At 44.5% G+C, this 14739-nt stretch overlaps 1 protein-coding gene across 4 annotated transcripts in view; it reads left to right on the plus strand.

The window, feature by feature from the left end:
* The first annotated feature begins 1020 nt into the window (after positions 1 to 1020).
* Positions 1021 to 14739, plus strand: part of CHST15 (carbohydrate sulfotransferase 15) — an 85903-nt gene continuing 72184 nt past the window's right edge. Inside the window, exon 1 of one of the 4 annotated variants that reach the window (XM_034775148.1) lies at positions 1021 to 1908. The gene's annotated coding sequence lies outside the window, so the exon portion shown is untranslated. Of the gene's footprint in view, positions 1909 to 2114; positions 2214 to 2563; positions 2584 to 14739 lie in introns of those variants that run through there. The other 3 variants (XM_034775155.1, XM_034775152.1, XM_034775154.1) reach the window with 3 other exon arrangements.

Here is a 14739-nt window from a genome sequence, read left to right on the forward strand (position 1 = left end):
TGGTCCTCCCTAGCCCACCTGGGCCTGTGCAATGGAACTGGGGCCTTCCCAGCCCCACCTGAACAAGCACAGTGATGGGGATGGAAGCTGAGGGGGCAGCAGGGCTGAGGCTTTCCTCCCCCAGAAAAAGATGGGCAAGGGGCCGGTTCTAGACCATTCTTCTCCTAACCTCACTCAGTCTGCCCCATGGAAGAGCACAGTACAAACGGCTGTGCGGAGGGGCCCTGTTGGGAAAGCACATTCTGTTGGGTGTGGGTGCGTGTTGGGGGAGGGGAGAGGAGAGGAGGTCCCCTGGAAGAGCCAGCAGCTGCAATGGTTGGGGCAGCCCCTCAGAGGCTGATTTCCCACCTAGCTCTGTAGCAGACGCTTCTTGCAGGCGAGCTGCTACCTCTGGCTGGGCGCGGGGGTGCCTGCTCCTGAGCTCAGAGCTGGGAGTCCCATTGCGCCTGGCGCTGCACATGCAAGACGCCATGCCCAGGCCAAGGCGAGAGGTTCACGCGTGGGCTGCAACCCGGTGGCCGGGGCTTCGCAGCTCCTCTCCAAGCGCAAACTTCCGCCCCCTGCCCTAGCCCGGGCCGGGGGAAGGGGCACGGCGGGGGGAGCGCCCATTCCTCGTGGAACAGCGGCGGCAGCAGCACGCTTGGCAAGCCCCTGCCTGCCGCCGCCCGCAGCTTCACGTGGCCGCTGCTGCCTGGCTCCTCAGCGCCGGCTGGGCTCGCCGCCGCTGCTGGGGACTGGCGGGCGGCGGTGTCTGGCTGGCCGGAGCGGGCTGGCTCTGCAGACCAGTCGCTACGCCGAGCGGGGGCAGGTCGGACCCACCCCACTGCTCAGCGTCCAGCCTAGCGGCTGCGGGGCTGGAGGCAGAGCGGAGCCGGGCGGCGGAGCGTAGCGTCTTCGGCGCCGCCCTCTGGGGGGAAGTGTGGCGAGAAGCCCGGCGAGAGGCGGAGAAGCGGTGAGTGCCGCGTGCCGCGCTCTGCCCGCTGGAGCGGAGCGGGAGGCTGCAGCCCGGGGAGCTCGGAAAGGTGTAGCGGGCGGTAGGAGGGATGCGGCGGCAGCGGCTCACGTCTCTGGCCGGCTCCGCTTGGAGAAGTTGCTGCCTCAGGGATTGCGGGCAGGGCAGGGGGGAGGCAGGGACCCGACGTGCATTTCTCAGCGAACAGCAGAGGAGCGCCCCAAGTTTTGGCTCACTGGAGGCGCCGGGGAACTTCTGCAGAAGGGCTGCCGCTGTCCTCGCATCCGGCGTGCTAGAGCAGGCATCGCACTACCTGCACCACACACACACACTGAGTGCAGACTCAGCATCCTACCCGCACAACACACACACTAACTGCAAAGCAGGTCTTTTACTTGCACAACACAGAGTGCAGACCCAGCATCCTACCGGCACAACACACACACTGAGTGCAGACCCAGCATCCTACCGGCACAACACACACACTGAGTGCAGACCCAGCATCCTACCCGCACAACACACACACTGAGTGCAGACTCAGCATCCTACCCGCACAACACACACACTGAGTGCAAAGCAGGTCTTTTACTTGCACAACACACAGAGTGCAGACCCAGCATCCTACCGGTACAACACACACACTGACTGCAGAGCAGGTATTGTACCTGCACAACACACACTCAGAGGAGCGCAGAGCTGGCATTATACCTACACAACACACACACACTCTGAGGAGTGCAGAACAGGCATTGCAGCCTCACCACACACACACGGGACTCATGAGGGCTGAGCAGGAATTTTACTTATCGAACATACACAATAAGGTGTGTAAAGCAGGCATTTAACATAACCATCCACACGTTTCTGCACATCTGCTTCATTACTGCATTAGCTATTTCGAGATCTGTGTTTCCTGTTTACTGCCCTAAGGACATGAAACCACACACAGCTGTGAGGTAGTAGGTTTTTTTGCTTTGTTGCAGTAATGACTTGCTGATACTGTGATATTTCAACCTTTACATTAAGATCAGCTTGATAAGCTTAGCTATTACTTTATGTATTGTAATAAGATCTGCTAGGGGTGGGGTTAAAGGTGTGTATGCATAGGGGGGTTGAGAGAGTGTGCTCGTACAGGGGTGTGTATGTGAATGTGTGTTGCAATGTGTATATATACAGGAGTTAGGGAGGATCTCTATGGGCTATGTCTATAACAGAGAGGGCTAAAGCGGTACTTGTAGGGGAGTTGGGTTTCTGTGTGCAGGTATGTAGATTTGTGTGATCAGATTTCTTGCTAGAAAGAGTTTGTGTGTTATTTGCTTTGAGAGACATCTGCAAATATCCATCCTTGTTGGTTTTGATGCTCTTTGTGTTGGTCACAGTCTCCATACAGAAGGAAAAAAAGAGATTTTGTCATGTGCTGGTGGTTCTTGCTGACAATTTTCAGTAGCAACTGCTGGTGATGGCAAGATGCTTTAACTTATCTCTCCCTCCCCCCCATTGCAAAGTGAAGTATGACAGTAACTGCCCAGAATATCTTTCAATATCTATGTATCAAAGACAGGAGGACCAGCATCCTTGACTGAGCAGGTCTTAACAGTGAAGTGTTTAAACTCCCCCTGGACAAATACTAGGTAATGTGTTAATGTGTGTTGTCTACTCTTCTTTATGCACATTCTTGGTTAGTCATTTCTTAATATGCATGCTCAGGGATTTAGCCTAGATGTTGAGCTATTCAGCATTTCCACCCTATAAACAGATCAGGGGTACTTGACTTTTTAAAAATGTGAAAATGTTAGCCAGCTGTAGCGAGGCCTTGGAAAAATGCATAATTACTACAATAATGCAATTTTTGCTGTCATTGTGCTGGGCTGCCTATTGGGTTGATGCCTGTCTGCCTGAGAACTGCCAATTGGCTAATTACAGTAGTTTTACAGTGATTTGTAAGAGAAGACATTTGTAAAACTGTTTTTATCTGGAGTATTTTCCTTCAGTTAACTCAGACAGTGTGCACGTACCTTGAATAAAATTGTGGATGGCTATTCTCATTCAGTGATGCATATTTTTAGATGATGAAAGATGTTTTTTAAGGGCAAGTGGTTGACAATTCAAAATAGCTTCATAGTATGCATTTATTGAGAATGTAATCAAGGTTTAGTGACTGCTTATTATGGTTGACTCTTTTATGCTATGAATCAGTTGGAACTTTGGAGAAGTCACATGTGATCTTCCTTTTGTTGTACTCCTTGTTTTATCATAATACTACAGCCTTGCTCTGCAGGGATTCCAGTTTGAATATAACAGGACAGTATTTTAGGATGGTACCGTCTACATAGTTATGAAACCTTCAGATATAGATTTCATTCTGTAACCCTTGCTTTGGAGACAGTGCTTTAGTTTGCTTGTAAATGTGTAATTAAAATAGAATCAGTTGGAATGATTAGCCCTGGAAGATCTTTATCATCTGATGGCCGCTCAAACATACACCTTTTGTTTTGTGTCCAGAAAATGATCATCTACTTATAAAACCAGAGTAATCAAAAGAACAAGTTATAGGCTGAAATTCAAAGCCCTGTATTCATTGGAATTACTCATGAAGAGTAAATATTTTGAAGGAGTACCTGAAAAATGCCCTCGTTTAGACATTTGTTGACGCAAATGAGTAATTGAATAGTACTAGGTTAATGCTGACTATAGACTACTTTTGATTTTTGCCAAAAAGGGAACATCTCCTTGAACCACTAATCATAAAAATTGGTATTTTTCACCCTATACTATGGTATAACTGTCTTAACATGTTTTGTTCATGTTAGTGATGCAAATGGTGTCACCTCTGATGCCATGATTGCTCCTTTTGTATTCTCTGCTGTTGGTGCCACTTCACACTCCTGGGCATTGAGTCAAAGTAGTCAATTAGCTCTTCACATGCTAAGAAAAAGAAAATTAATTTAAATGCTGAAAAGAAGGAACAACTTGTATGAAAGGTCAGTGAACTACCAGATTTCTGATGACACTGGAACCTGGGGGAGCCAGAACAACATACTTGTGTTTGTAAATCTAGTCAACATGGAGCCCAGTGCTATATTCTGAAGTCAACCACAAATTGATTTTATGGTTCAAGAATTGTGATAGAAAGTCCAGTTACAAATGCAAAATGTTTTACATGAGGGTTTATAATAGGAATGTGACTAACCAGTTGAAATTTGCATTACAAAATACTTATAATTGTGCTGTTATAACTGAAGATGCTATAATGGACTTAATTATCTTTACTAAGCTAAAACTACAATGGTTGGAAAGTGTACAAAGGAAAAGATAACTGAAATATCAACATTCTGCTTTTATTTCATGTACTTAGAATACAAGGATTGGTCTAGACAATCCATCACCAGTACTAACAAGACTCTTGTTATAGATGCATAGTCTAGTACTGTATATATGCATCATATATTATTGATACTTTTTTCAGTTCATTTAATCAATACAGGCAATTTGCTTAAACAGTTTAGTGTAGCCAAATTTTACTCTTGCTTTTCTTACCTGTTAATTTTTGACGTGAGTTTTTCCTAAAATTACTGTCAAGATAGAAATTGGAAGCTGCTCAGATCTTAATTTCTTTGCTTGAGACAGGCTGGTAATTTTAAAATAAAACTACTTTCACATTTTCAGTTTTTATTTGTAAGAAAAAAAAATCTGGGATTTTTTCAGTGTTTACTTTCCAAACATTAAAACTGGGATGAAATCCGGTTAAAAATTAAAAAAACGGGAAAAATTAGGTGAAGGGAGGGGGCAAAGGAAAACAAAAACTTTTTAAATATATACATTTTACTACAGTATAATTGAAACTTTTTTTAATGTACAAAGGTATATTTTGTCTCTCTCAGAGCTGGTAGTTTTTCCAGAAATCCTAGTTTGTGTACGCTCGCATAATTTTCTTCGAAGTATCCTTACTTGTGTTGAGCCTCTTGCTGCTTGAAGGTAGTCCAACTTTGAAAATAAACACTCTGCATCAAAAGATCCAGGGGGTACACTCAAAGCTTGCTGTGCTGCTTTGTTGAAGTTGAGAAGTGTGTCTTGATGATTGTTCCAGAAAACCAGCACATCCAGTTTTGTATTGTCAGGATTAGGCAAGTTCATGTATGTAGTAAATTCCCCTTTCAGATTTGAAATTTCTTTAGTGGCAAATGGTTGAAACACTCTGGCATAAAGACCATAGTCTGCTGTAAATTTCACCTTGAGGAAGAGGTGGATGACATTCAAAAAAATATTTTGGATATTGGGGATTCATATTATGGGCCATGGTTGTTTCCCATTTCTCACTGAGTTTTGTGTTAAAGGTTTTGAACGCTTTTTTGGTTTTCACATTGTTGCCGGCACAGGGGCCCGAGGACAGCAACAGTGGGGTTCGTTGCCCGGAGTGCTTCGCGCCAATAAACATACTGGGGTGGAGAAACAATCAAAGTTTATTTGAGATCTCAAAGTGGTGCAAGGAGACAGGCAAGTCTCAAATCAAGCACACCAGCAAAAACAGTTTCTCTCTTCTTTATACACTTTACAACTAAGCCCCCCCTCTCTCCCCCTCTCTATCACCCCCCCCTACTCCCCCTCCCCTCTCTACCGAAGACATGTGTATACATTTAAGCAACTAAATCATTCTAGGGCTATAAATCGAGCTTGTTAGTAACTTCTCCCTAAACTGTTATTTGGTCCTGTTTACCCTTAGTTTATTACCCCTTCCCCAGCTAGAAACATGCAAACCTCATCATTATCGTTTGGTACCTGGCATGAGCAAGGTTGTAATTGCTAACTGGCTATTTACACTTTCCAATTCCTATCCTTGGCTTTTGAGGTCGATTAGAGTTAAATATGGAAGGACAGAGATTAAACATGGAAGAACTCTGGCTCAGGCAGGCCTAGTAACCCCAACAACATGTTCTGGGGTGTGAAAGATTTCCAGAAACAGATGAGTTTTCTTGCTGTGTGTTTCTCCTTCAGCTTTTGTGCTTAGTTCAGCTGAGATTTTGGTTGTCAGGATCCGGTAAACATCTGTATTGGCAAACATGTGGGCAGTAGTTAGCGAAAACTCCAGTGTTTTCTGCATGTCACACAGTGATTCCAAGTTTTCAGCAATTAACATTACCTTGGTGCTTAGAATCTGGCAGTTATTTTGGATTCACCAGTCCCTTTAGAGTTTCTGCTTTAGAACCAACAAACTCTGGATGATCTAGGAGACATATTAGCATAGTCCGCGCATTATTTACATGACAGGCCGTGAAGTACAAGCTCATCCACAGATGTGGCTCAACAGGGGTAGGTAATTGGCAGTTGGCTCTGCACTCATCTTGCACTGTGTTAAACAAAGCCTTCGACTTGTTCGCATGCTTGAAAATGGCCCCAAATCCAATGATAAAGATTTCTTGTCTTTCATTTCTTCTGTAGCAGTAGCTGCTGACAGTGCAGAGTTAGTTAGATGAGCAGGACAGGTAATACACAGCAGCGCTGGTTTCTGATTGAGTTTAATCTCCTGGGAAAACTTAGCCTCGTAGGAAGCAGAATATGTGTTAGTTATGGCCACATTTTCCCAAGTTAGTTGGTACATCTCCAACATGTCAGTTACTGCTGTGTCAAGAAAATGTCTGTCAGCAGAGTGGATGACTGTCATATCAGCACAAAACAATGTGGGTTTATTCGCTTTGAAATAAAAAAAAAAAATGAAAACAAAAGGCCAAGAATTGGACGGTCCAAAGCATCAGGAAACTCATAAAAAATCAGACTAGACACCACATTTCCCTCAGTTCATTCCATCAGCTTAGATATTAAAGCATTGTCTTTTTCTTTCAGATACTTACTAGTGAGGTTGTCTGGATTAGGAAGGGTTTTTGCTGCTGGACATTATTGATGCACAAAGTCACCAATAGGTCCCTCTACTATTAACAGTGGTTGTCCGGTGAAACAAAGAGCATGCACAAATTCATTGATACAGTTGTGCTATGTCCTCTCTTTCATTAAAGCTCTGGTGAAAGCTCCTTATATTGACTGTTTATCCCGAAGCCCACTTTCTTCCTTAAGCTTCTTGTGTTGCTTGCTTTCAACATGCTCCTTTATTCTGTCAGTGCGAGCACTGACCTCAATGCTGCAGTATTTGCAGCACAATGCATCGCTCCTGTCTTTATTTTTCTTGAAAATTTCTAACCACTGATTTTCTTGATAGATTTGCGTTTTCGCCCCATGTTTACCGTTTTACCTTATCTATCTGTAACCCCAAGAAGCTTACCTGAGTTCCGGGGGCTCTGTGTGCTGGTAGTTTGGGAGAGGCACACAGTCCCAGGTAGGAATGGGGAGCCAAAGGCAGACTCAGTCTGCTAGGCAACCGAGAGGAAGAGAGGAGAGACACTGTGTAGAACAATGGGGCCTCTGTTGGTTTGGCGAAGGATTGCAGGTGTGCCAGCTCAGACGAAGGGGCAGAGTCGCATCTCTGACAAGGGAAAGCCCAGGAAGAAGAGCTAGCCTGATCAATAGGGAGTGAGAAGCCCTTCCCTGGGAGCCCTGGAGGCGGGAGAAGCCATTTTGGGAGAAATCTGGACCCAGCCAAAAAAAGGGCAGGACTAGCTGTGTGGGGATCCAGAAGAACCCATGCCCATCCATCCAAACCTGAAAGGAGATTGGCACCCAAAGGAGGTAACCGGGTGGATGAGGGCATTACATATCTTTATCTGTGGAGGATTGATTGTTTAAATTCAGTGCCAAACTAAACGGATGCAAAGAGATAGGCAGGCAGCGTCTGCTTGTGAGCCAATCATAGCGCAATATTAATGTTGTTTGGTTTTCTGACCTCCACTGTGTATGTGTTCTGTGTTTTACACTGTGGAACTGCTTCAGTGTCAGAGCTGAAGGACAGAACAATCACATAAAGCTTTAGTGTCTAACAAAAATAAGTACCCCAAAAATACTGAGTGGATTGATAAAAGGAAACTGAAAATGCGGAACACTACGTAAAAGTAATGTCTGAAGCGTAATCAAAGCTGGAGATGCATTTTTTGTTGAGAAACAAAATCCGCAAGGTAGACAGAAAATGTCACTTTATATTATTCAGAGTTCAAAACCAGTTGCGAAACCAATCAGTTTGACATATGTAGACAGTTTCAAAATCAATTGACAAGTCATTTAATCTCTACCCCACAATAACCACAGTGTCCTTTAAATGACCATAAATACTGTGAAATATTGGGGATTTTTTTAAATACTGATGCCACTAGGCAGCATATGGCAGAAACTGGGGGGGAGAGGGAGGGAGAGGAAGGGGGAGAAATGCACCTCTGTTTCTGAAAATGACATTTGCAGTATATATGCAGGGTTTTTTTTCCAATGATGGACGTTCCTAACAACACTCATACATTTCTCTAAGGATTTATTTATTTATTTATTTATATCTAAGGCCTGTTTGTTAAGTGGATGGAGTGTTAGTCATTCCACATTGAAAAAATAATAATACACAAAAATTAAAAAATAACTGGAGATCTTACCAAAATTTCTATGCTAAACAACAGGTGTAAACATAGCCTATTATGTCTTAAACAAACCATGCATTATTTAATGCTTCCTCACATTTGTGTATTAATCAAATAAAAAAAACAAAGTTGTAGCTCTTGTACTTAGCAATGTATTTAGGTTTCCATTGCAATTACATTGTTAGCTTTAATAATGTCAGATGTGCTTTCTTTAGATTTAAACTAACTCTAATGGTCTGTACTTGTTTAATGATATATTGATTTAGGAAGTTAGAACATCCAAATGTTTTACTCCTTTGTACAGATACTTCAACTCAGCAGAAAAGAACCAGACCTAAAATATGTGCCATTACATTCTCACACAAGAATTTCATTAACATTAAGGTTACTAGACTTTATAGCCTACAGATCAGAAACTGCGAGGAAATATGCAGTTAAGTGATTCAACACTCCCAGGGCAGATTCTTTGGTGTAATTTGTCATAAATACAACAATGTACACCAGCTGAGGGTTTGTCTCCCATTTATATGGCACTCATCGGTTCCACTTCTCAGCCTTCAGTGCCTCCCTCCACCACCCACATAGTCCATCTATTTTCCTCTCATCCCGAACAGCTGACGAATGACTTTGAGTCCCATCATGTTCCTTGATGGGGACTCTGGTTTTCAAGAGGGAGCATTTACAAATATATCCTGTCCAAATTTAGTTTATTTTACAAAAAATATACTAAATAAAAACTAAAATTCCATTGTCGTCTGAAAGGTCATTGTGGCAAAACTGGAAATTAAATTCAACAATTAAAGTGTGAAACGGAGAGATTTTAATAGTGCTTTAAAGTGCAAATCTCCATGCAACCTGAAGTGTAGAGATTCCGCTGATGTGTCCATAAGACTGAACACTTATCAGTATTGCACAGTTATGTACAGATTGTTAATTCAGTCTAGTGTATGTATGGCAGAATGTAATGTTTCTATTTAATTAAGGGTATGTTTTACAGTCACACTAGTTATTTGTCCTTATGACCATTTCACTTGTGTGTTTTTGACCAAATAACTGAAAATATGATCATGATTCTGGACTGGTTGCTTGATCTGATTTTTACATAATGAGCAGGAGAGGCAGGCTATCTGGGAACTTGAGTGCAATGAGAGCACTGAAAGTCTTTGATTACACAGCCATTGTAGGCAATGAATAGCACTTTAGGGGCAAAGGGTTAATGTAGCTTTTGCATGGAATATTCATTTATATTATGCCTAGTTTCTAGCCACTGTTGAACACTGCTTATAAATGCTAGCTTTAAGGAACCCACCATCCTTCATCATAGTTTAGATAATGATCATAAAATGAAGAACTTCTAACACAGGGGTCGGCAATCTTTCAGAAGTGGTGTGCCGAGTCTTCATTTATTCACTTTAATTTAAGGTTTCGTATGCCAGTAATACATTTTAACGTTTTTTAGAAGGTCTCTCTCTATAAGTCTAGATATAAAATAATTAAACTACTGTTGTATGTAAAGTAAACAAGGGTTTCAAAATGTTTAAGAAGCTTCATTTAAAATTAAATTAAAATGCTGATCTTAAGCCGCTGGCCTGCTCAGCCCGCTGAGGGCCTGGGGTTCCATTCACCGAGGCTGGCAGCTGGAACCCGGCTGGCAAGGGGCTGGCAGCCAGAACCCCAGGTTGGCAGCGGGCTGAGCGGGGCCGGCGGCTGGGACCCCAGCTGGCAAGGGGCCGGCAGCCAGAACCCTAGACCGGCGGCGGGCTGAGCAGGGCCGGGATCCTAGACCGGCGGCGGGCTGAGCGGGGCCGGGATCCTAGACCGGCGGCGGGCTGAGCGGGGCCGGGACCCTAGACTGGCGGTGGGCTGAGCGGCTCAGCCCGCTGCCAGTCTGGGGTTCCATCCACTGGTTCCTACTAGCCAGGGTCCCGGCTGTCGGCCCCGCTCAGCGCACTGTCGGTCTGGGGTTCTGGCTGCCGACCCCTTGCCAGCTGGGGTCCCAGCCGCTGGCCCTGCTCAGCCTGCTGCCAACCTGGTGCTCAGGGCGGGGGGTGGGGATGTGGGGGGTGCAAGAGTCAGGGCATGGGGTGTGGGGGGGCTGGGTATGTGAGGGGAGTTGCAGGAGTCAGGGCAGGGAGTGTGGGGAGTGCAGGAGTCAGGGCAGAGGGGTGTGGGGGGACTGGGTATGTGTGGAGGGTGCAGGAGTCAGGGCAGAGAGCTGGGGGCATGTGAGGGGGTGCAGGAGTCAGAGCATGGGGTGTCGGGGGACTGGGTATATGTGGAGGGTGTAGGAGACAGGAATGGGGTCGTGGGGGGATGCAGGGAGCTGGGATGCAGGGGTCAGGGCAGAGGGCTAGGGGGGTGGGCTGGGATCAGGGGGGTGCTCCTACCCCCCCTTCCTCGCCTCCTTACCGGTCTGAGCAGCGAGGGTGCTGGGGCTGCTCTTCTCCCCTCCCTCGCAAGGGCCATCGGCGGCAGGGAGGGAGAGGAGGCGGGGCTCCACGCAGCACGCTGGGGGAAGAGGCGGGGGAGGGGGAAGCTTGGCTGCCGGCGGAGCCTGCCCTACAGCAGCAGCCGGCAGGAGCAAGCTTGCTTCTGGCCCCTGCTCCCGCCAGGGAGAGCGGTAGGCAGGGGGTGGAGAAGAGCAGGCTGGGTCGGGCAGGATTTTTAATGGCACGCTGCTGCCTGCTGGGGTCTGGCTCAGCCCACTGCCAGGGTTCGTGCCATAGGTTGCCGACCCCTGTTCTAACGCATGATTCTTAGTAAGAACAAACAGAATTAAGATGCCAAATCATAATGATTGCCGATGAGGAAAGAAACAGTGTAGTTGTGCTCATTCCACTGTGGCCAGAGGCCAGGGATCCAAGATATTATTGTGAATATTAATAAAAATGGTATTGTGAATGTTAATAAAAACGAACAATACATTATTGGGCCCCCGCTCAGTGTTTCTCATACATAGTTGATGTGTCCTCCTCAGAAGTTGTTGAGTGAAATTGATGTAAATTCCAAGTAGACTGTGTCTGTAAAACAACATAAGAACGGTCATATTGGGTCAGACCAATGGTCCATCTAGCCCAGTATCCTATTTTCCAACAGTGGCCAGTGCCAGATGCTTAAGAGGGAATGAATAGAACGTGGCAATTATTGAGTGAGCCATCCCCTGTCCTCCAGTCACAGCTTCTGACAGTCATAGGTGTAAGGACATGCAGAGAATAGAGGTGTGTCCATGACTATCTTGGCTAAGAGCCTTTGATGGACCCATCCTCCACGAACTTATCTAATGCTTTTTTGAACCAAGTTATACTTTTGGCCTTCACAACATCCCCTGGCAATGAGTACTACAGGCTGACTGTGCATTGTGTGAAATAGTACTTCCTTTTGTTTGTTCTAAACCTGCTGCCTATTGATTTCATTGGGTGACCCTTGGTTCTTGTGTTATATGAAGGGGGAAATAACACTTCCATATTCACTTTCTCCATACCATTCATGATTTTATAGACCTCTATCATATTCCCCTCCCTGTCATCTCTTTTCTAAGATGAACAGTCCCAGTCTTTTTAGTATCTCCTCCAAAGGAAGCTGTTCCATACACTTGCACACAATAATTTTTGGTTTCAGAGTAGCAGCCGTGTTAGTCTGTTTCCGCAAAAAGAACAGGAGTGTTTGTGGCACCTTAGAGACTAACACATTTATTTGAGCATAAGTTTTCGTGGGCTACAGCCCACTTCTTCAGATGCATAGAATGGAACATATAATAAGGAGATATATACGTACAGAATATGAAAAGGTGGAAGTAGCAATATCAACTCTAAGAGGCTAATTAATTAAGATGAGCAATTATCAGCAGGAGGAAAAAAAACTTCTGTAGTGATAATCAAGATGGCCCATTTCAGACAGTTGATGAGATGTGAGGATACTTAACATGGGGAAATAGATTCAATCTGTGTAATGACTCAGCCATTCCCAGTCTCTATTCAAGCCTAAGTTAATAGCATCTAGTTTGCTTATTAATTCAAGTTCAGCAGTGTCATAACTATAAAGGGAAGGGTAACAGCTGTCCTGTGTACAGTACTATAAAATCCCTCCTGGCCAGAGACTCCAAAATCCTTTTCCCTGTAAAGGGTTAAGAAGCTCAGGTAACCTGGCTGGCATCTGACCAAAGGACCAATAAGGGGACAAGCTACTTTCAAATCTTGGAGGTCGGGGGGGGGGAGGGGAGAAGAGGGACGAAAGCTTTTGTTTGTGCTTTTTGTTTGGGAGTTCGTTCGCTCTTGGGACTGAGAGGGACCAGACATCAATCCGGGTTCTCCCCATCTTTCTAAACAAGTCTCTCCTATTTCAAACTTGTAAGTAAAAAGCCAGGCAAGGCGTCTTAGTTTTACTTTGTTTTCTCAACTTGTAAATGTACCTTTTACTAGAGTGTTTATCTTTGTTTGCTGTACTTTGAACCTAAGACTAGAGGGGAGTCCTCTGAGCTCTTTAAGTTTGATTACCCTGTAAAGTAATTTTCCATACTGATTTTAGAGATGATTTTTACCTTTTTCTTTAATTAAAAACCTTCTTTTAAAGAACCTGATTGATTTTTCCTTGTTTTAGATCCCAGGGGGATTGGAACTGTATTCACCCGGAGTTGGTGGGAGGAAGGAGGGGAATGGTTAATTTCTCCTTGTTTTAAGATCCAAGGGGTTTGGATCTGTATTCACCAGGGAATTGTTGAAGGTCTCTCAAGGCTTCCCAGGGAGGGAATCCATTGGGATGGTGGCAGCGGACCAGAGCTAAGCTGGTAGTTAAGCTTAGAAGTTTTCATGCAGGCCCCTACATTTGTACCCTAAAGTTCAAAGTGGGGATACAGCCCTGACAAGCAGTTTCTCCTTGGAGTCTGTTTTTGAACTGACTGAAGAAGTGGGCTGTATCTCATGAAAGCTTATGCTCAAATAAATTTGTTAGTTTCTAAGGTGCCACAAGTACTCTGTTTTTTTAACAATGATTTTTGTTGCCCTTCTCTATACTTTTTTCATTTCTAATGTATATTTTTTTGAGATGGGGTGACCAGAACTTCACAGAGTATGCAAAGTGTGGGCATATCATGGATTTATATAGTGGCATTATGCTATTTTTGCCTTATTACCTGTACCTTTCCTAATGGTTCCTAACATTGTTAGCTTTTTTGACTGCTGCTGCACATTGAGTAGATGTTGTAGAGAACGATCTATGATGACTTCAAGATCTTTTTCTTGTGTGGTAAGAACTAATTTAGAACCCATCATTTTGTATATATAGTTGGGATTATTTTTTCCAATGTGAATTACTTTGTACTTATCAACAGTGAATTTCATCTGCCATTTTGTTGCCTAGTCACCCAGTTTTGTGAGATCCCTTGGTAATTCTTTACAGTCAGTTTTGGACTTTACTATTTGCAAACTTTCCACCTCACTGTTTTCCTCTTTAAGACTTATTGTCTTATCATCCTTCACAAATTCAACTCCCAAGTCCCTCCCATCCAATGAAGGGCATTGTTCTACAGTCACCTAAAGTGGAACACCCTCAGGCAGATCCCTTGAAGAAGAGAAGGTTACTCACCCTGTGCAGTAACTGAGGTTCTTTGGGATGGTTGTCTCTGTGGGTGCTCCACTACCCACCTTCCTCCCCTTTACTTCAGAAGTTTTTCTGCTAGGGACTCTGTGGTAGGAAAGGAATTGAGTGGGGTTTGTTCGCACAGTGCTGCGTAACCGACAGAGGTGGCACGAGACGGGGACAGCACATGTGTGACCAAAACAGGCACTGCAACTGAAATTCTCTGATTGCAGGCACAGGGATGCAGGTTCAACTAAAGTGGAGCACCCACAGGGACAACTGTCTTGAAGAACCTCAGTTACTGCATAGGGTAAGTAACCTTTTCTTTGTGCATTGGGATCAGCAGCTGGACTCTTGCATCGTTGATGTCAATTGGACTCTGCACAGGAGCATGGATCTGTGCCAGCAGACCCTACTTTGGCATTGGGGCTTTAGAAAGCCAATAAATCCTTGATAGATTGGCTGAGATTACATGGTGATGTTTGTGTCGTGGCTTTCTATTTATTGCATATGTAATGATCGGTCACAATGACTCAACTTCAGTGTGAAAGAACAGTAATACAAGGATTACTTCACAATTACTATGTGATTTTTTTATTATTATTATTATTATTTTTTTTGCAACTCTCTTCCTATCAAAGCAGTTAGTCAAGGTTGAGTATTTCTGGTCGAGGTTGTGAGTGTCTCATTGGAGCCTTTCCTGAAGTT

Source organism: Trachemys scripta, chromosome 7 (genome assembly GCF_013100865.1).
Source record: "Trachemys scripta elegans isolate TJP31775 chromosome 7, CAS_Tse_1.0, whole genome shotgun sequence".
Lineage (NCBI taxonomy): Eukaryota > Metazoa > Chordata > Testudines > Emydidae > Trachemys > Trachemys scripta.